The sequence below is a fragment of the Tursiops truncatus genome, chromosome 21, assembly GCF_011762595.2.
Source record: "Tursiops truncatus isolate mTurTru1 chromosome 21, mTurTru1.mat.Y, whole genome shotgun sequence".
Taxonomy (NCBI): domain Eukaryota; kingdom Metazoa; phylum Chordata; class Mammalia; order Artiodactyla; family Delphinidae; genus Tursiops; species Tursiops truncatus.
This window is the reverse complement of record NC_047054.1, coordinates 28,533,948-28,555,993: the sequence shown is the minus strand read 5'-3', so window position 1 is coordinate 28,555,993 and position 22,046 is coordinate 28,533,948. Positions and strand designations below refer to the sequence as shown.

The window sequence follows — 22,046 nt, the reverse complement described above, 5'->3', positions numbered from 1 at the left end:
ATTTTAGGCAAATTAAATAAGGACATAGGAGAAGGTACTCTTGAGCAGTTTCCAGGGATTCGCTGCCGGCTGGCTTGGGGGACATAAGTGATAAGGGTCTCCTAGTAACTGAATCCATTATTTTCCTGCATCCTCTCCAATTCCAGCCACCGCCCAGTTAGGCACCGGGCCGGGGGGGGGTGGGGGGGGGGTGGGGGGGGGGTGGAGGCTGCTGGGGCTGCGGTGCAGGAATTCTCTCCTGGCAGGTGTCCAGGGACCCTGGGGAGCCTCTTTAAGAGCAATAGAAGCAGCTTTGTGTCTTTATGTTTCCTCCAGTCTAGATACAATGCTAAGAGTGAAAGCTTGCATTTGCTGACTGAATAATAAAAGTTTGTCCTTCTTGAACGTACTGCTTGCCATGAGGCTCCCATCTGTTTTGCTAAGACAGTTACTCCAATTTTAGGTATTTTCTTCCCTAAACCTCTTTTTTTCTTTTTCAGTGAGGCCACACCCTTTGTTCACATAGACACAGATGGGACCAGGGCAGGGAACGGGAAGGGGACGAGGCCGGGACACGCCACGCCCCACCACTTTGAGCATCTCTGCTCCAGGAGCCTTGAGGCAGTGACCCAATCCCCATCTGCTTCCTGCAGGGCCAATGAAGGGTAAGGGTCAATAACACGTCTTTCGTGAGGATGTTAATAATGACCGTTTCTTACCAATCTTACTTCTCCTAAGAGGCAATGCAGGCAACTGGCCCACAGCTGTCCTGGCCATGAGCTTGACTAGCCCGGGGCTGCCTTGGCATCCGGCCCCAAGTGGGCATTTCCAGCCTGGACAGAGGGAAGAAAGGCCAGGTCCCAGTGTCCTGAGAACATTAAAGGAGGGCGTGGGGCAGGGGTGGGAGGTGGAGGCCCCTGCTTACTACCTTGGCCATTTCCGGGGAGACAGTTCCTGGTGGCCCGAGCAGCTGGTGTGCCAGGAGGTGCTATGCAAACTGCTTTTAGGCAAACTTGCCTCTTCTCCCAGGCAGGGGTGGAAATTCTCTTCCTGTGGAAGCAGATCGTCCATCTGTCCAGGCCAACTCTGTGGCCTAAGTGCTGTGTGGCCTCCAGAGCATCTCTGAGCCTGGGTTTCCTCGTCTGGAAAGAGGGGATAGTAACACTCACCTCACAAAACGTTGTAGGGATTGTAGGTCATTCGTGACTGTGAAGTTCTGTGAGGGCGATAATGCACCGTATAAATGAAAACTTATTTCCCGGAGCCCTTGAGGCAAAGAAGAGGTTTCCCTCTCATGAACTCGTGTGTGGGAAAACCACCATCAGGCCATTTGTAGGAGAGCTCAGGGCCGGGGTTCCGGAGGGGCAGGCAAGGGCAAAGAGGAGTAATACGACAGGCGCGTGCTCGCTCTGGGTTTGTCTTTTCTCTGCTGTTTCTGGATAGGCGGCCGGGGCATCCCCTTCCACACTCCATGACTCACCAAGTGGAAAATGGGCAGAGTCTCTGTCTTCATCTTACTCAGAGCTTTTGACTCCCAGGATGTGGGCTCACGGTTAGATGTGGTAGGTGGAGCCAGTCTGGTTTAACTTAGTCCCTTTCTGGTCTGATCACTTTGTTGGCAGAGGGTCGGCTGCTGTCGTGTACAACCTTCTCACTCAGGGCAGCTGCAGTCCTTGGATTCCCTCAGAGCCGGGAAAGTGGTGGGACAAAGACAGAGGGACAGACAGACAGACAGACAGATTGAGGTTGCAAAATTCTGGTGAGTGAGTCTGGAAAAAAGAGATCTCCCTTCACTGCTTGGGGAGGTGGCTATGACAGTGAGGCCATATGTATATTAGTGAATATGAAAATGAGGTCATGTTGATATCTGTGTTTCACGGCTGTGATTTCTGAAGACAACGGCCAGAGAATCAGATTCACGTTGTCTGCTCCCCACTGTTAGGCTGAAAATACAGAGGAAGAGCCAGTAACACCAGGGAGATCACAGCCACGGCCAAAGCTGTTTCCCGATGCCCTGTTTGCCTGTGTTTTTTTTCACGACTACTTGCCATCATCTTGGCCAATAGTAGGTCAGGATATAAAGTTTGAGGGATGGATAGATAAGCATTGCCCATTTTCTTATATATACCATGAAGTACCAACTTCAGACATCAAGTGAAATAAAGAGAAAATATAGGATCTTACGTCCTGTGATATAAAATGTTTATTAACTGGGATATAAATGGTATTTATTTGTTGGCAAACCTAACCTACAGGAAAACGAAGACCTAGCATTGAATTCCATTTGCTAAAAACATACTCTTTCTTCTTGGAGGTGGGATAAGATGTATCAGCAGCTTGATGGGGGTGAGGAGAAGATAGAGAGAGCACGGAGACTATTAATGAAACATTTTCCTTCGGGTTTAGCTCCTGGCTTCAGCTCACGGCAGCTGAAATCCCGGTTCCACTACTTATTTCCCACGTGTCTCAGGACAAGGTACTTAGCCTCCATTTCCCCTTCTTTCCTCCTTTATAAACTGGAGATAATAGTAAAAATCATTCTCTCTTGGTATGAATATTAAATGAGTTAATACAAGTAAATTACTAGAACAATGCTTGGTTTGTGGTAAACATTCAACCCACGGGAGCTACTGATATGATTTCAGTGGAAAGTTGCACTTGACTGGAAGCCCCGTGAAGGCAGGGGCATGACTGCCTTCGATGTTTAGCAGAGTGCTTGGGGCCCAACAGACCCCTAATAACTATTTGTTGACGGAACAATGGGAAGAGTCTGGCTCCATGGAAGTTGTCTAAACTGTAGAGTTCAGAAAGTGTTGAAAGGCGTAATTTGGGATTGTGAGGATACAGTGAGCAGCTTCCACACCTCAGCAACGACTGAGATGACACAGAGAGACCCTGGCCTTGTGAGTCTGAGGCTCGGACCAAGCAGGCCAACACCTGATTTTCAGCATGGCGGCGTCTAAAAGCTCGTGAAGGGTAGAATCGTCTATAACCAGTTGGAGAGTCGAGTCGTTCACAAAAATGCTAACGGTGGCATCGAGGGTCCACAGTGCATATCCATGGGAACCAATACTCCCCCTCCAATTCCAGCTTGCAGTATTTCTAGTCGTGTTGTTTGGGTGAGGACCAGGGGTCAGGGGTACAGGGACTGCCATGGGGTCGTGGGGAGATGAAGGGTCTCTTTCTCCAAGGCAGCTGGGCTTCTTTTAATGGGCAAGGTCAGCAATGAAATGACCAGGAAGAGAAATTGCTGTCATTATGCATCAGTGGCAATCTTCTATCAATGATTCCCCCTGTACCGTTCCCTTTGCCACGGGCTGAAGCAAACATGGCCCTAATCAGTTTTACATCTCCGTTTAATTTTATTGGAAAGAAGAGCTGGCAATGCATCACAGAGCCCGGGTGTGACACGAAAGGTGACCCCCCGCCAACTTAATGGCACAATACATAACCCTTAATGAAGTTGCTATCTTGTCCCTCTTTGGCTGTCTCAGCCCCGTGATTTACGATGGCATCATTTTGCTTTGCCCTCTTTTCATTTCAGCTTTGACAAAGTGGATGGAACAATTATCTTCGTTATCGGCCAGAGCAGTAGAAATGTGATAGTTGGGAGATTTCTGCGGGTGGAAGGCCTTGGCTGGGGGTCAAAACCAATGGTGCAATGTGCTTAGGAACTTTTTTTTCTCCTCTTCCCTTCTTCCTGTGACTGTGGGCTCTTGAAGATGGATGGTGTATCCCAGAGAGCGGTGTGAGTCCTGTATCACCGTGGCAAGAAGTAAGTTCAGGAGACAGGGAGGCTGCAGAGAGAACAGAGCTTGGAATTTTGCAGTTTGAGCTCCTTATATATTTTTTTAATTTTTTAATTTTTTTGTTTTTCGATATGCGGGCCTCTCACTGTTGTGGCCTCTCCCGTTGCGGAGCACAGGCTCCGGACGCACAGGCTCAGCGGCCATGGCTCACGGACCCAGCCGCTCCGCGGCATGTGGGATCCTCCCAGACCGGGGCACGAACCCGTGTCCCCTGCATCGGCAGGCGGACTCTCAACCACTGCGCCACCAGGGAAGCCTGAGCTTTTTGTTTTTCCGTGCACACCCAGGCCAAGGTCTCGCTATCACAGCTTTATCTCCCACCCATTTGCAGGAATGGAACATAGATTGTTCTATTTTATAAATGACACCCTGCATTTATTTTGTCTAATTAAATGTTGTTTATTCATTCACTACTCAATCAACATTTATTGGGTGCCTCGTAGATATTAAACAAAATTAGGTGCTGTGGAAAGACAGAGAAGGAATAGTGATGGATTTAATCCTCGAGAAATGGTATATTCGACCAATAGAAATAAGACGTGAATATAAGTGAAGGTAACATAAGATGGGAAGGGATTTGCATATCAAGAGCTGAAGGCGGAGGGTCCTCGGGTTGTTCACAGGAAGGAGAATTTATTTCCAAAATGAGAGCTGGACCTTAAAAGGGGAACAGGATGTGGACAGATAAAAATGAGAGGCATTTGTATCTATCATCTTTTTTTTTTTTAAATCTTTACTGGAGAATAATTGCTTGCCAATGGTGTGTTAGTTTCTGCTGTATAACAAAGTGAATCAGCTTTATGCATACATACATCCTCATATTCCCTCCCTCTTGAGCCTCCCTCCCACCCTCTCCATTTCACTCCTCTAGGTGGTCACAAAGCACCGAGCTGATGTCCCTGTGCCATGGAGCTGCTTCCCACTAGCTAGCTATTCTACATTTGGTAGCGTATATATGTCCATGCCACTCTCTCACTTTGTCACAGATTACCCTTCCCCCTCCCTGTGTCCTCAAGTCCATTCTCTACGTCTGCGTCATTATTCCTGTCCTGCCCCTAGGTTTGTCAGAACCATTTGTTTTTTAGATTCCATATATATGTGTTAGCATATGGTATTTGTTTTTCTCTTTCTGACTTACTTCACTCTGTATGACAGACTCTAGGTCCCTCCACCTAACTACAAATAACTCAATCTCGTTTCTTTTTATGGCTGAGTAATATTCCATTGTATATATGTGCCACATCTTCTTTATCCATTCATCTGTTGATGGACACTTAAGTTGCTTCCATGTCCTGGCTATTGTAAATAGTGCTGCAATGAACATTGTGGAATATTCTTTTTGAATTATGGTTTTCTCAGGGTATATGCCCAGTAGGGACATTGCTGGGTCATATGGTAGTTCTATTGTTAGCTTTTTAAGGAACCTCCATACTGTTCTCCATAGTGGCTGTATCAATTTATATTCCACCAACAGTGCAAGAGGGTTCCCTTTTCTCCACACCCTCTCCAGCACTTATTGTTTGTAGATTTTTTGATGATGGCCATTCTGACTGGTGTGAGTTGATACCTCATTGTAGTATCGATTTGCATTTCTCTAATGATTAATGATGTTGAGCATTCTTTCATGTGTCTGTTGGCAATCTGTATGTCTTCTTTGGAGAAATGTCTATTTAGGTCTTCTGCCCATTTTTGGATTGGGTTGTTTGTTATTTTGATATTGAGCTGCATGAGCTGCTTGTATATTTTGGAGATTAACCCTTTGTCAGTTGCTTCATTTGCAAATATTTTCTCCCATTCTGAGGGTTGTCTTTTCGTCTTGTTTATGGTTTCCTTTGCTGTGCAAAAGCCTGTAAGTTTCATTAGGTCCCATTTGTTTATTTTTGTTTTTATTTCCCTTTCTCTAGGAGGTGGGTCAAAAGGATCTTGCTGTGATTTATGTCATAGAGTGTTCTGCCTATGTTTTCCTCTAAGAGTTTTATAGTGTCTGGCCTTACATTTGGGTCTTTAATCCATTTTGAGTTTTATTTTTGTGTTTGGTATTAGGAAGTGTTCTAATTTCATTCTTTTACATGTAGCTGTCCAGTTTCCCCAGCACCACTTATTGAAGAGGCTGTCTTTTCTCCATTGTATATCCTTGCCTCCTTTATCAAAGATAAGGTGACCATACATGTGTGAGTTTATCTCTGGGCTTTCTATCCTGTTCCATTGATCTATATTTCTGTTTTTGTGCCAGTACCATACTGCCTTGATTACTGTAGCTTTGTAGTATAGTCTGAAATCAGGGAGCCTGATTCCTCCTCTGTCATCTTATAGACAATGCAGATATAAAAATAGGGAGCAGGGTAGATAAACAGACCAGATTTTGGTAGCAGTTTCATGTTATTCTGCCAAAAAAGATAGGAAATGCTTTGGGTCAGGGCAGTAATCAGTCAGTGTTTCAGTTTGTGCCTCCAGATATCCAAGGAGATGAGAATATAGTGTTTTGTTGAAGGACGAAGAAATTTATTTATAATACTAACTTCTGATGGTCTGTGAGAAGGAAGTTAGTCAAGGCTGGGGTGAAAATAGAGGCTGTGTCTCAGTTGTCTTGATGTCCTCCTTGTCCTCCATCCCAGTTCATGGGCTGAACGTCCATGTTGGGAACTTAGGCCCTGGTGTCCTTTGCTGGTGAAGGCTTATGGACTGTACACTCTTACATTGACTAGATAACTTTGTCTCTGGGCACCATATTTTTCAGATAGATAAGCTTGCAAAATCCACTACGAAAGCCTTTCTTTCCATTGTATCTGACTCAGAGAGAATTGCAATTAGTTTTCACTCATTTATGGGTTCTATGAAGTCCAAAGATAATTGGTTGGAGGTTCTTTAATCAATGAGACTCTCTTGGAAAATACCACCTAAATGAGGCCTGTGCTATTAATGGGATTGTTGAAATAGTGACAGTTTTTCCCCAGCCTTCTTCTCAGGTAGATGGAGAGCTGTAATGCTGACATGGTTAACTGGGGTCTGAAGTAGATCCTTCATATCAATCTGCATGTAAGTAAATTTAAAAATAAATATGTCATAGAAATTGACATATGTGTATACAGGGAGCCCATCTCCGGAAAATTCAATATACAATCCATTTCGTCTCTGCCCCTCATTCTGTTCAGTGTTTAGAGAGTGAGGAGAGCAGGGGGAGAGGCGGTTCCACATCCTGAGTCTATTTTCTAAAAGTAGCACATATTCGATACTTAACTTTCAGCTAGTTCGTTGACATGATGGTTGGTTAAGTCTGTAGTTAAAAATACGCGAGGTTGCAGCATGAAAACATGGCTAACACCATTCCAAATGCAATGCAAATCTCAACGGTCAGACTGCAAAGCACACAGAAGGGAGTACAAGAGTGGCATTTTGTTCTTCTCTTATTCCCACGTCCAACCACGGAGGCAGGCTTCTTTCCCACCCACCTGCCCTGCCCAACGAGGTGTATCCATTGCATCATGACGTCATTTGCCTGTGATGTCAAAACCGGCCTCACTTTTGTCCCTCATGGGTGCTGTGCAGGACGGAGAGATTTGAAAAACAGGAGGAATATCAACCCAACAACCAGGGCTGTTTGTTTTTGTATTCCCTTGGTGCAGTCTCCACGGGGAGGCGGAGGTCCCTTTCCCCCTGCCCTTCTCTTTACTGCTGTCAGGTGGGGGAGGGGAAGGGCCCTGGTGACCCAGAATACAAGCTTGTCTGTCATGGGCAGCGCCACATGCCCGAAGACCACCCAGGGGCTCCCCCTGAGCGCGCGGTAGAGGGTGATGGGATAATCTTTGGGAAAGAAAACCAGACATTTTTTGGCTGGAGTTGGGGAAAAAGGGAGGTGGGGCTGGGACCCCGCTGTTACTTCCTTTGATCTCAGTACATTGGAAACGTCTTTCCCCTGATTCCTGCTGATATTTCCTGATGGAAATTTCTTCCATTGACAGAGATACAGATGGAGTTTAGCGACGTGGGACTGCAGACAGACTCTGGGATAATGAAAAACTGCCCAAGGTAGCCATATGCTCCGTGGCCATTTGTTAGAAGGCGCTCCAGTTGGGTGAATACATAAGAGCATTTTTGACAGCATTGACTAAGGGATCTCCTCGGTATTTCTATGTCTTTTTGCATTTGTTGGCCTAACATGTGTAAATTTTGAAATGTTAGTCCTGTTTGTTAACATTCTTTATGCAACGTTCTTTCCTCCAATCCCCAGATTTCTTTCCAAGCTATCAGAACACCCTGGGGCAAGTCCAAACTCAGAGATCAGCTTCTATCTTCAGTGCCATTTCCTTAAGATCTCAATTGTGACCTTCCTTTTCTCTTATTTGAAAGGATGTCTTCCAATTAACAATGATGCGTGAATGAAGGTAGTGATAATTAATATTATCAACATAACAGCGATCATTTAGTTAGCATGTACAGCTTAATTGTAGACAGTATGATTCTGGTTTCATAATTGTGGAAACTGAAGATCTTCAAGGATTTAGCCCAAGACAACACAATTAGTAAATACCAGATTCAGGATTAGGATCCAGGTCAGCTTCGTCCAAAGCTTCCAGAATTCTGTGCTTTCCAGAATACCACGTATCTGTCTATCTTGGGGACTGGACGGATGACAAGAGTGTTTGGTTGTAAAACATACCCCTCGGAGGCAACTGTCCTTCAAGATTCGATCCCTGGCTCGTTGTAGAACCTCAGGCTGCCAGGTTGCCGAGATATTTTTCTTGAAATACCTGTCTTTTCTATCCTGTTCCTTTGTGGAACAGGTTTTTTTATTTATTTGTTTGCTTGAGTATTCTAGGCTTAGGATTTATCCAAATATTACTTAATGCTATGTATTTCTCTAGTCCTAGGTTGTTGAGGGTAACTTTGCAAAACCAGACACCAAGTTTTGGGGAGATTAAAAACCCAAGCCATCATTTATCCATGTGGTGACCTGACTCCTTTCCTTTGGCAGAAAGGGCAGAAATACCAACATGGAAACATCTTCCGGTGCGGCAATTTGTAGGAGAGAAAGGTATTCAGTTAAAGGGAGAAGGTTCTGACCCAGAACGAAGCCAGGACCATTTGCAACCCGGGTTCTGAACAGGCACGCACAGTGACGAGTTCCCCTCAGTCTTTCTGATGTCGATGGAAACTGAAACTGTGCGCGGGCCCAATAAACGTGCTCTGCGTGGAGATCAGAGGAGCAGACCTGGGACATTTTTCTCCCCTTTCCAGCACTGCAGTCCGTATCTCTTATGTATCATTCGGGCCACACTCTGAGCCAAGGTGAGTCGGGTGGACCCCATGGTCAAGGTAGGAAGCGCAACCTGCCAGGTTGAAAGTAAAAGGCTCATTTGGGAGATGCGTTTGCTTCCTTTCTTTGGACACATGAAAAAAAACACACATACCTTCTGGTAGGGCTTTATCTTCTCATTTCCCTCTCCCGGTGTTCCAGCTCATTTCTCTCCAGGTCTAGCTCTTTTCTGGTGCAACGTGGCATGCTCCTAATTCAGCCAGCCTAGCTCATTCCTGAGTAGTATAAGACATACTTCTAAACTCACCCTCTCTGGTCAGGCCCTTGGTTTCCTAAAGCTTCGTGTGTCTTTTTCCGAGGTCAGTTTGGTTCTTTCCCCTGGTCACTGATGCACCTGAGCAGTGGTGCTGGGGGATGGGCGGTAAAGAGGGAAGACACAGGTTCTTGGTGGGACATTAAGGACCATTAAACTGTGTCTTGCAAAGAGCCTGCCATCTGCTCAGGGGCATCTGAGGTGGGCCGAGGCTGTGTCTTGGAGGAGGGGGCACAGCTCACAGCTGATCACCTGGCTCCTGGCCGGCACAGGCTGGCTGGCTAGCTGCTGGAGACCTCAGAGGCTGTGGACTCCCCAGGCTGCCTTATGAGACCTCTGGCAGCCAGAGACCTTTTCTCCTTGTCATCGTCCCCACGTTCTGAGAGGGTAAATGACAGCTCTGGACGCCTAAATAGTGGGATGAGTGTGTGAAAGGGAGCCCCTCTCTCTTTTGCCCTGGCTCTCCCCAAACCTTTATCAGCAAACCTTTTCCATGTCCAGATGCCTACACCCAGCGACACTTTATCACCGATTCCTCCTCGGCTTCTACTTTTACTAGAACATGATTTCATTCATTTGTGTCCTTCAGGGACAGAGATTAAGGAGATTATTGAGTTCATCTCTCCCAAACCCGGGACCTGTTTGTTTCTGTTTCCATTGTCCCCACTCTCTTTCTCAGGCTCTGATTTTGAGCCACCTCCATGCACCCTGCCCCACTTTTTAAAAAAATCTGAGAACCCATGCCAGGGCTTACCTCTGGCAAAGGATTTGTCCTCAGAGCAGGCAGCAAATCTGTTCCCTTGGCAGAAGGTGGAAGCCATACCTTATGACATTCCCCTGATCACCCAGCCAGGCCACAGGGCAGCCAGCATGTCCGCAGGGGGTGGGCATCACATATGTAAACAGAAATTGCTCCCCTGTAGGAAGCGGTTTCCACTGACATTGCTTGTCACCTCTGAGAAGGGCAAGCAGAATGATGCATTTGGTTCTGGAGGGAGGGTGGGAGGAGGTTTAGGTGGGGCTGCTTTCTTGTCTTTTAGAGGAAGGGAAACTGAGGCACAGAAGGGCCAGCGGGCCATGATCAGACTTCTGGAAGGTGTGAGTGGAGCTGCTGGAATGCGGGGCCTCAGAGCCTTCCCCATACACTGAGCCACTTTCACAAGGGGGCGTACCTGTGATTCATCAGGAAACCCTAACTCCCAGCTACAAGTTGGGGAACTCTGGCATCTCCTAATTAGGTAAACACATTACTGTCATGTTCAAACAAACAACAGGTTAGTGCCAGGCTCGGAGAGGCAGCAGGAGCTGGCAGAGAAAACTCTTCCATGGGGAGTTGGCATCCTGACCAGTCCAGCAGGTTGGCTTCTCCTCCAGAAGCCCTCCAGGGGTATTTCCAGACTCTTCCTTCCCCACCTGAAGAGGATGCCCGAATGATGGGAAGAAATGCTCACCGCTGATTCTTCTTCGGGCAATGGGATATTTTTACATCTGTGACTTTAGAGCTGATGGGGGGTAGGCCTGTGTCCTGTGCCTCAACGGCTGGGCCATATGGACAGGCATGGACTCCCACCCGAGCACTGGCTTTTCTTGGGAGGAGAAGCTCGGGGCAAAGCCATGCTCTTTCCTGGTTTACCCTTTCGTGCCAACACAGAGACTTTCAGACCAGGCACTAGAGGCCAGTCGCTCAGAGAAGACAGCAATTACTCTGGCAGATTGCTTGTAGCTTGCACAGGTCTGGCTGCAAGACTGTTTGCCTCCCCTCATTAATCCATCATAGGAATGTGTTCGGTCCTGCGTGCCCCACCCTCCAGGCTCTGTACCAGACATCTGCCGCCTTCTCATTGGTACCTCTGGTTCACTGAGGAAGACGTGAGGAAGGTAGCAAGGCTAGGGGTGGTGTTCCTTGATTGGTCTCCTGCTACCAGAGAAGCACATGTTACGGTGGGAGTTTGATGGACCAAGACCGAGGCAAATGTGAGTCTGCAGCCTAACTTCAGTGCTTACACACTCCATAATTACCTAAGCTACTTAATGTGCACTTCAGATTCTTTATTAATAACATGGGGGTTGCAGTGTTTACCTAGCAGGATGGTTGTGACTCTAAAATAGGAAATTGTAAGCAAAAGGCATAAAATGTGTCTTGCGCATTTTAGGCATGCCATGCATTTTACGTGCCCTCTGTCTCCCCCATCCCTATCCCCACTCACGCCAACATTCTCTCTTAGGAAGGATGGACACCTTTGCCCAGGCAGCTTCATTTGCTAGCTTTCTGGGGACATTGGGAGACTTGGAGCGTGGTTAGAAGAGGCAGTAACACAGACAGTGACAATAAAAAGACAAACAACAATGGCAAATAAGCATATGAAAAGATGCTCAACGTCATATATCTCTAGGGAACTGCAAATTGAAATGACAATGTGGTCTCACTATACACATTTTAGCGTGGCTAAAATCGGAAACACTGACAACATCAAATGCTGACGAAAAAGTAGGGCAAGAAGAACTCTCATTCACTGCTGGTGTAAATGCAAAATGTACAGCCACTTTGGAAGAGAGTTTGGAAGTTTCTTACAAAATTAAACATACTCTTACCGTATGATCCAGCAATCACACTCCTTGGTGTTTATCCAAAGAGATAAAATTTTACATTCAGATAAAAACCTGCACATGGATGTTTATAGCAACTTTATTCATAAGTGCGAAAACTTGGAACAACCAAGATGACCTTCCATAAGATTGTGAATGGATCAGTAAACTGCGGTCCATCCATGCAATGGAATACTATTCAATGAGGAGAAGAAATAAGTTATTGAGCTATGGGAAGACACGGAGGAACCATAAATGCATATGGCTAAGTGAAAAAAGCCAGTCTGGAAAGGCTACACACTGCATGATTCCATCTCTAAGACTTTCTGGAAAAGGCAAAACTCTAGAGACAATAAAAAGATCAGTGGTTGCCAGGGGTTTGGGGAAAAGGAGGGAGGGGTGAATAGGTGAAGCACACAGGATTTTTAGGGCAGGGAAGCTATCATGTACGATACTGTCATGGTAGATATATTTGTCAAATCCCATAGAGTGTACAACACAGAGTGAACCTTAACATGAACTGCTCACTTTACTTAATAATAATGTATCACTATTTGCTCATCAGTTGTAACAAATGTGTCAAAGTAATGTAAGGTGTTAAAAATAGGAGAGGGCTTCCCTGGTGGCACAGTGGTTGAGAGTCCGCCTGCCGATGCAGGCGACACGGGTTCGTGCCCCGGTACGGGAAGATCCCACATGCCGCAGAGCGGCTGGGCCCGTGAGCCGTGGCCCCTGAGCCTGCGCGTCCGGAGCCTGTGCTCCGCAACGGGAGAGGCCACAGCAGTGAGAGGCCCGCGTACCGCAAAAAAAAAAAAAAAAAAAGGAGATACTGTGTTAAGGGGGGGGAAAAGGATATATGGGGATTCTCTGTAATTTCTGCTAAAATTTTCTGTAAATCTAAAAGTGCTTAACAAAAGAAGCCTATTAATTAAAAAAGAAAAAAGATCAACATATAAATAAGACTCGTCCAGACTCTCAGGCCCTGAAGTGGTGCAGGGCTCTAGCTGGCCCCCCGGGCAGGGCTCCTCAGACTGCTGCGCCTGAGAACTGAGGGGACTGGAAAAAGTGTGAGGTCAGTAAAAGAATTTTGCAAGTAGATTTAGGCTTTGGGCGAGTTTGGGAAATGGCTAGGTGGTTCGGGTTTTGAGGATTAGTTGAAGATCTTTTCTCAGCAACAGGCTCCTTCTGCTTCTTCTCTTTCCAGAGCCACACAAGTCCTAACTCTGCCCTGGTGTTCGTGTTCATAAGCACAAATAAGCAAAACAATAAAAAAGAATGAGCACCAGAACAAGTATTTACCACATGGGCTCTGCTGGAGCCCAGATATGAAGTAACACGTGGAAAAAAGGCATTCACAGCCTCCGTGGTCAACCTCATCTCCCCCCCCAAATTATTATTACTTAAAACTATTTCTTTTTTTAAATGTCTCAAAATAGTGCTATTTGCCATCTATATCATAAGATCACAGAACCTGAAGAGTGGACGAGATGTGAAATGTCACTTTGGCTATAACATTTCCTCAGACGTTTGAGTGTCCTGCTTATGCTACGCTTTCCAGATGGTCGCCTTCGCCTGAATTCTGGTGAACAAGAGGTTCTTTCTTTTCCAGGGAAGCCTAGCCTATTTTTGGACACCTCTCAAATACAAACCTTACTTCTCTGTAAAATATTACCATTTTTAGGATAAAGCCTTGGGTAGTTGGAAACCATCTCTTTTCCCAGAGTTAATGTGGCTCAACATGGAAACTTACACCTTCAGAGTTCTTCGCTATCATTGATTTTTTCCTCCTTTTGTGTCCACTTGGGGTCCACCTCTCTCACCCATTTTCCAGAGAGGAAAACTAAGAGTCAGTGTTACCTTAGTAATTATCAGCAGCTGGCAGCATTGAAGTAATCAGAGGGGTAGAAGGACCCGTGCAGACGGGGACTCTGTAACACTGAGCCTCATGGGACACTAGGATTTCCGGGTGCCCAGGTCGAAGTTGGTTCTCTAACACTGCCCTTCAGCTAAAAAAAGCACCTTAACAGAAACCTCAGGAAACAGAAGCCAAAAGGAATGCCACTGGACTAGGTGCATTAGGTAATAGGCGACCGCAGAGAATTCTTTCTGATTGGGCTTCTTTGAGAGCGTCGTCCTTTTTAGGGGTTTGATTCAGGAGTATGTTGACAGAAGTCTAAAGCAGCCATCACTCAACCCGGAGCTAAATCAAATAAAAATAGAGAGGAATAAATAAATAAAAATGAGATTTAGCCAAAAATGGGGGAAAAAAGAAAGGGAGCTCACATTATCAACCAATAATCCATTAGCGCCCAAGGTTGCTGAATAATATAGTACTTTCTCAGGGCCATAATTTATACTGCAGACTAGAGAATAGACACGGTTATTAGAGTGAGGGCTACTGGATGACACATGATGCATGACCGAGCGGCATTGATCTTCACACAACAGGAAGGTGTCTAGACCGGGAGATGTATGGCTATGCGATTCAGAGCAGGGCATATTTCATGGGAGGCTTAATGGACTAGTGGAGCCATTGATGGATGGGTTTGCCCAGTTTCAGTAGCAGTGCAGTTATAGCAGTGCTAATGTCTGACCTCTTCTGGGCCTCCTGTCCTTCATTCAGTCAGGGTGACCTCATTTAAAGGGACAGAAAATGAGATAGGGAGGCGGGAGAGGGAGGGGGGAGGGATCGGGGCGAAGGGGACTAGCCAGCACTAGGTGGCCAGGGTGGCCCTGTGGGAGGGATTTAAATAGAGGAGACGAAAGGGAAGAGGCAGGGCAAGCATTACGTGGAAGCCAACCCAAACCTCCAGGTCCCACATAATGAGTTGGTCCAATAAATGAATGAAAAAGCTCTTCAGTGCCTCTCTGCTTCTCTTCCCTCCGCAGTTCAGGAGTCCGATGTGGTTGCCCTGGAAAGCCCGAGGCTCCCTCCGCTGCAAGAATAGGTCTCCATCCCCAGAGGAGAGAATCAAGGAATGAAGTGAAAGTCTGAAAGTGAGAGACAGGGCTGGTGGGGTGAGGATATTCTGAGCAGAGCAAGTTTGAGTCATCTACATCAATTATGCAATAGCGAGAGAGCCTTCGTGCACTCCCCCAGCCCTGTTAGATGATGCTTAATGCATCCTAATGACACTCCTGATCATTCCTCGGGAAAACTAATGATTCACGCAACGGCCAATCCAAGCCTAAGGAGCTTTGTCGCCGGTGGGTTTCCCCCCTCTCTCTCTCTTTCTCTCTTTTTGTAAATTCCTTTCTCCATATAATTATCGCAGAGATGGGCAGGATTGCAAGCTAGTGTCTTAGCTGCTATTTAACCAAGAAAGAAACATTTATCATTCTTTGGTCTTTTTTTCCCGTGTTCTCCATCATTTCCAAGTTACACCTTATTGGGGATTGACTGGTTTAGATGTGGTAGTGAGGGCCCAGACAGCCCCATAACACTGTCCACTGTGGGATGAAGGGAAATGGTTGAGCCACTCACATTTCTTTCATACTTTCCCACTGCCACACCCTCCCCAGCCACAATGAACACACAGCTCTCTCCTAAAAAGTCGTGTTTTTACTCTCAATCCACAGCAAGACATTAGCCAAGGTAATCTGACTGCTTCTTCTTCTTCTTCTTCTTTTTTTTTTCACAACAGACATTTATTTCTCACTTTTCTGGAGGCTGGGAAGTCCCAGATCAAGGTGCCAGGAGATTTGGTTCCTGGTGAGGGCTCTTTTCCTGAGTTGTAGAAAGACACCTTCTCTCTGTGTCCTCGTATGGCTGGGAGAGAGGGAGCTGTGGTCTCTTCCTTTCCTTTCCTTTTTTTTTTTGAAGTATAGTTGATTTACAATATCATGTAAATTTCACTGTGTATAGCACAGCAATTCAGTTATATATATATATATTCAGTTATATATATATGTTCTTTTTCAGTTATATATATATATATATATATATATATATATACATGTATTCTTTTTCAGATTCCTTTCTCTTATAGTTTCTGAGTTACTATTCTTTCTTTAGCATTCTTTATTTCTTATTTTATATTGGAGTATAGTTGATATATAATGTGTTAATTTCAGGTGTACAGCAAAGTGATTCAGCTATATATATACATATATCCACTCTTTTTCAGATTCTTTTCCAATATAGGTTATTACAGACTATTGAGTAGAGTTGCCTATGCTACATAGTACGTTCTTGTTGGTTATCTATTTATATATACTAGTGCATATTGACTTACTACTCTATTGAGTACTAGAATATGAAAGGGATCCTGTGGGTAGGATGGGTATTTGGTGAGTTCCAATACCACAGATAGTGAACATGAGAAAGTAGTTCTAGGGCTTGGGGCATTTCCAGTGTCAGGGACTTTGAAAGTTTCTTTATAACTTTGGCCTTTGTTTATTCCTCCAAAAATTATGTAGAAAATTATATCAATCTCTAAGACTGTTCTTAGTAATCATTAATTAACAAGGCATACGTTAGCTGGCAGAGGTGAGTGCCAGGGCATGGGAAGAGGAGGTACTCGTCCAGGAACTCAAACAATATTTATAGAGAGCCTGCAGTGGGCTGGGCTCTTTCTTTGTCCTGGAGATAGATCAGAAAACAAAAGAAGTGGATCTCACAGTGCATTAAGAAGACAAACATTAAACAGATTATCACGTAAGACATAAATAAGTCACAGAAAATAACTCATGCTGTTATGAAAAGAGTAAAAAGGAACCAGCATTTTTGAGCACCTACCTGATAGCAGGCACTGTGCCCAGGGAGTGCTAGATATCATTTTACTTAAATGAGAATATCCTGAGGTGAGGGTGACTGTGCCCTTTCGACAAATGAGAAAACTGAGGCTCAAGGAAAAGAAACACGTTTCCTAGGGTGACATGGCAAAACCAGAATGTCATCCAGTTCTATTTGACCCCCAAACTGCTCACGACATTAGAAATCTACTTTGCTTCCTACATACAATTAAGTTCCTGGTGGATTAAGTATGAAAAATGGAATCTCTTAGATGAAAATATATTTTTAGTGCAAAGGCACGCATTGAAAGCAAACCATGAGTACGTTCGCTTACATCAAAAGTCGATTTTGGGTGACATTGTTTCTGCCCAACATGGAGTAACAAGGTTTAATCTTTCACCCGAAACAACTAAGAAACCAGACAAAATACACGCAGAAACAGGTCTCAAGACACTGAGCATCAGGCGAGGAAAGACAGGGATCCCCGCGAGATGGGAAATGAATGAAGTGAGGACTATCATGTCCCAGGTTGCTGCCTGGGAGCAAGCAGGGGGGACCCAGGCAGAGACGGTAGTCTCCCCGATTGAAAACAGAGAGCTCGGGGTCCTGAGATACCAAGCCTGCACAGAGAGCTCAGAACTGCAGAGACCTTTGCAGAGACCTCCTTAAATCAGCGCAGTGTCATGAAAGAACCCAAAAAAGACCAGAGCCAGAAACAGAACCACCTGAAAATATTAGGAGGGAGCCAGGGAACTCCCTGATTTAATGTATTTTTTAAATGGCTATTTTTTTAAGAACATTAAAATAATCGAAAAACATCAGTTATAACTGTTACTTACAAAGTGTTCAACCTGAAAGCTCAGTTCTGCAAAGCGCCTGGTCATCAGCACAGACCGACAAACAGTGAGACCGGAAGTACTCTAGCAGCCCTCACCCTGGCCACATTCTGTGGAGTATTGATTTTGTGAGGGGCACTGACCTAAGCACAGAACAGGTCACCCGATCTCTGGGCACAGGAGCTCACCCCTAATTAGAACAGAAGGCAATTATGGCACAAGGAGGTAAATACTAAATACAGCAGCAAGGGGTGGGTTGGAATTCAAAGGGAGTTATAGAAGCCTGAGCTCACAGCCCTAGGGTGGGAAATGATATCTAAGCTGAGTCCTAAAGGATAAGCAGAATCTAAGTGAAAGCAGAGGGTGCGGAATAAGTTCTGGGCTTTACGCATAGCGGGTGCAAACCCCCTGCAACAAGGAAGAGAGAAAAGTGGAACAGCAACCGTTTCTCAATGACTGATGGATTGAGTCACATGTGAGGAGTGGCAAGAAAGGAGAAGAGGCAAGTAGGCTCGATCCCCTGAAGGGCTCTACTAGCCATTTTTAGGGGTCTGTGCTCTAACCCAAGGACAAAAAAGGAAGGGATAGCGAGTGGGGAGTTGAAACGGAGTATTTTAAAAGTGTTAGACAAAAAGTGTTCCTATGAGATTTGCATTTTAGAAAGACTTCTCTGGGGACTTCTGGGTAAAATGAAGTTGTGGTTATGAAGGTTTAATTTCTGCCTTAGAGAATCCTATGAAAATGACCTATAAGATTAAAAGTAAGATAGGAAAAACATATAGCAGTGCCAGGGACCAGGAAGGGTGTTGCCTATAATCCAGCATGGAAGTTCAACGAAGTTTAAGTAAATAATGACATCGGATCTAATGAAACATACATCAGATCTCTTACTATATACAGAATCATGTACTCTCTAAATAGCAATACATCTTCTTTTGAAACAGTCATGCTATGTTTATGAAAATTAATCTACTCTTGGCTACAAAGAAATCTTCAATAAATTTCAAAGACTAGAAATTTCACAGGCCCCAATGTTTGATCAAGAGGCAAAAATAAGAAATTCTAATAAAAGTGCATACATAAACAATCAATCGCTTGGACATTAGAAAGAAAAAAAACAACTTTTGCATAGAACGAAATAAAAAGAAAATAGAATCTGTAATTACAGACTATTTAGAAAGTAACCGATAAGTATAGATGCGTTTGAAAAATGAATAAAATAATTATCTTCCCCAAATATTTTATGGGAAAATATTCAAGAAGCAAATACTTCTTATCCTATTTAAGCCATTTCAGAGCATAGGAAAAGGTGGAAACCTTCCCAGTTAACTTCCCAGCTGTCACAATATTAAACCCAAAACATGACAATACTTTAAATATAAAAACTATAGGTCAATCCCATTTTTGAGTATAAGTGCAAAAATCCTTGAAATATTAGCAAATTGTATCCAATCGAATTCTGAAGGATGACTATGGGTGGCCAGAAAAGGATTATTCCAGAGATGCAAAGATGCTTTAGCATTAATCTATTTTAAATAATATTCACCACACCAATAGCCAAGCAAAATCATGACAGTATCTTGATAGATGCCCCAAAAGATTTTATAAAATTTAATTTCCATTCATAATTAATTATAACACAATTCTTATGAAACTTGAAGTATAAAAATACTTTAACATGATGAAGGACAGGTATACGAAATAAAAAGCCATAAATATGTTTAAATAATAGAACACTAGACAGTCCCATTTAAGTCTATGAAACATACTGGTTACCAGCACCATCACTTAGAATTCTGAGAGTCCCAGAAATAAGACAGGAAAATATGAAGCTTAAATACTGCAAAGGAGAAGAAAAATTTTGATGTGATTTACAGATTATACTCTTGATAACCTGGAAAATCTATAAGATGGATTTGGAAAACTATTAGCATTAAAGAGTATTTAATAAGATGGCTAGTTACAAAATAAATACACAAGCCTTCATAGGTTTACTCTACACTGTAAACAGACTATTGGATAATATATGAATAAAATTCCCACTCATACAGCATCAAAAGATCATTCAATTTCTGGAAAATAAGCAACACTAAAAGTTGCACTAACTACATGAAGAAACTTTCATGCTTGTACTGAAACACGTAAAAGGTGGCTTTAATTAATAAGCATGCATGTGTTTCTCAGTTGATAGAAAGAACAGTAATTTATAACTTTAATGTAATTACAATCAAAATTTGAATAGAAATTGGAAAACATTAACGAATGATACTAAAGTTTGTACAGACAATACAGAAACCAAAGAAATTTCGAAAGAGAAGACATGAGGGGTTTCTTATTCTTGCACATGAAAAATTGTGGTATAAAAGCTAAAATAGTAAAAACTGAGAGAGACAGACAGACAGACATAGATCAGTGGAACTAAATTGAAAGTCCAAAACTGACTGAAGTGTTTTTCTGGGATTTTGTATATGTGGAAAATGTGGCCTTTCAAATCAATGGAGAATTTATTAACCAAATATATTGGTTAATAGATTGTATTCAGATAACTAATTAAATAATTGGAAATATATACATACAGTCCAACTTACACCTTAGTCCAAAATTGATTCCAGATGTATTAAACCATTTAATGCCAAAATTTAAAAACATATAAGTAAGAGTAGAAAAATACAGTTGACTTCCTACCTGCTGTGAGGGAGAAGGCCTTTTTAAGCATTAAAGCAAGGGGAAAACTATAAGGGAAAAAGTTGACAGATATCATTACATTAAATTTAGTTCCTAAACCATAATATGTAAAAATAAAAACAAGATTATAATTTTTGGAAAGTAACTGGGACATATATAATATCTATAGCAACTTTCATACAAAAAGAAATTAATAAAAATTATCAAAAGCAAAATGTGTGAGTGCCATGAGTCAATCATTAGGGAAAACATAGTCAAATAACTCAGAAACATATAAAATTATGTTTAAATGACCTCATCAAAGAAATGTAAATTAACATAATGATACTTTATTTTGCCTATGAAATTGGCACAATTAAAAAATAGTTAACATGGAAAAGTTCTGTGGTATATTATTTAGTGGTAAAGAGTGGTATCAAAACAATATGTATAGGATACGATCTCGGTTGTATTTTAAAAGTATGCAGCATACAATATACGCACATATACAAAATGGACCATTTTAGTTTTTATCTTGGTTTTCTTCTGTGGTTTTAACGTTTAATAGATATATGCATGACTTTTGTAATCAGAAAACATTCCAAAATGTAGAGAATGAGTTTTAAAAGTATAAGCCAAAAGCAGAAAGTAGACAAGGGCCGCTGTAGTCATGTAAAGTAGAAAGTCAAAACAGAGGCAAACACGTTGGAGACTGAAAGGAAACAGTCTATTTCAGAATCACTAAGGTCACTAGTGGTAGATGGCAGGGGAAAGGGAAGAAAGAGAAACAGAGCCAAACAGGGCTCCCAGCCTTTCTTTGGGCCACTGGGTGGAATGGTGGTGGTGGTCTCGCTCACTGAGATAGGATCAGTGGACCAGACGTGGATGGTCGATGGAACGCAGGTGCTGATATATTGAGTTTAAAGTACCTATTGGCTCTCTACCAGGAAAGGTTGCAATTCAGAAGGAAAGTCTGAATGAGATATATGTCTATCTCCAACTATCTATCTATCTATCTACCTATCATCTATCAATCTCTCATCTATCTATCATCTATCAATCTATCCACCTACCTATCTATCATCTATCTATCTATCTGGAAGACGTTAACATATAGATGACTACTGGAGCTGGGATGGGATCACATGGGAGATTTTGCAGAGAAGAGGGCTGAGCCCAGAACTTTGAAGAGCACCTACATTTAAGGGACATCATTGAAGATATGGGCTGAGGAAGAAGAAATTATGAACAAGTCTGAGAGTTAAGAAAAAAGCCGAGAGAATGGACTCATGGAGTCCGAAGGTGGAGAAGCAATCCAAGATCTAACAGGCGTGAGGGCCGTAAAAACACTGAAAGATGCACCCTTGACTGCTGAAGATGCGGGCCAGGTTAGGGTGGTGCATTTCAGGCAAGAGAGAGGAATCAATAGCACCCAGTGTTGCCAGAGGGTCGGGAAAGTGAAGGCGTAAGAAGTACAGACTAAGGAGGCCGTGGGATTTGGGCAAGAGCTGGTTAGATGGAGCAGTAGTGTGGGGCCTGACCAGGTACACTGAGGAGAGAGACGGAGGAGAGGAAGTGGAGACGGGGAGTGAGAGAGCTTTCTTGGACCATCTTGGCTGTGAATGGGGTAGAGGCAGAGGGTGGAAGCTAGGGGGGCCATGGAGGCATTTTTACTTCTAAGCTGCCTTCAACTTGACCTTGTTTTCATGCTGATGAAGAGGACGGGTCTGTGGGGCGGGGAGTTGGGGTGACAGCAGGGAGCACAGAGGAGATAACTGGTTAGATGCGCTCTCCTAGGGAAAGAGCAGAAGTGGAGCTCTGTGCCCAGGTGGGTCATGCTTCATCTCGGCCGTGATGGAAGGATGATGGG

At 43.7% G+C, this 22,046-nt stretch overlaps 1 long non-coding RNA gene across 2 annotated transcripts in view; it reads left to right on the top strand.

The window, feature by feature from the left end:
* LOC141277528 (uncharacterized) overlaps positions 1–22,046 on the top strand; it is a 43,020-nt gene that overhangs the window by 603 nt on the left and 20,371 nt on the right. Inside the window, exons 3-5 of one of the 2 annotated variants that reach the window (XR_012329040.1) lie at positions 480–644; positions 7,748–7,814; positions 8,761–9,423. This is a non-coding gene — a long non-coding RNA (uncharacterized lncRNA). Of the gene's footprint in view, positions 1–479; positions 645–7,747; positions 7,815–8,760; positions 9,424–22,046 lie in introns of those variants that run through there. The other variant, XR_012329039.1, reaches the window with a different exon arrangement.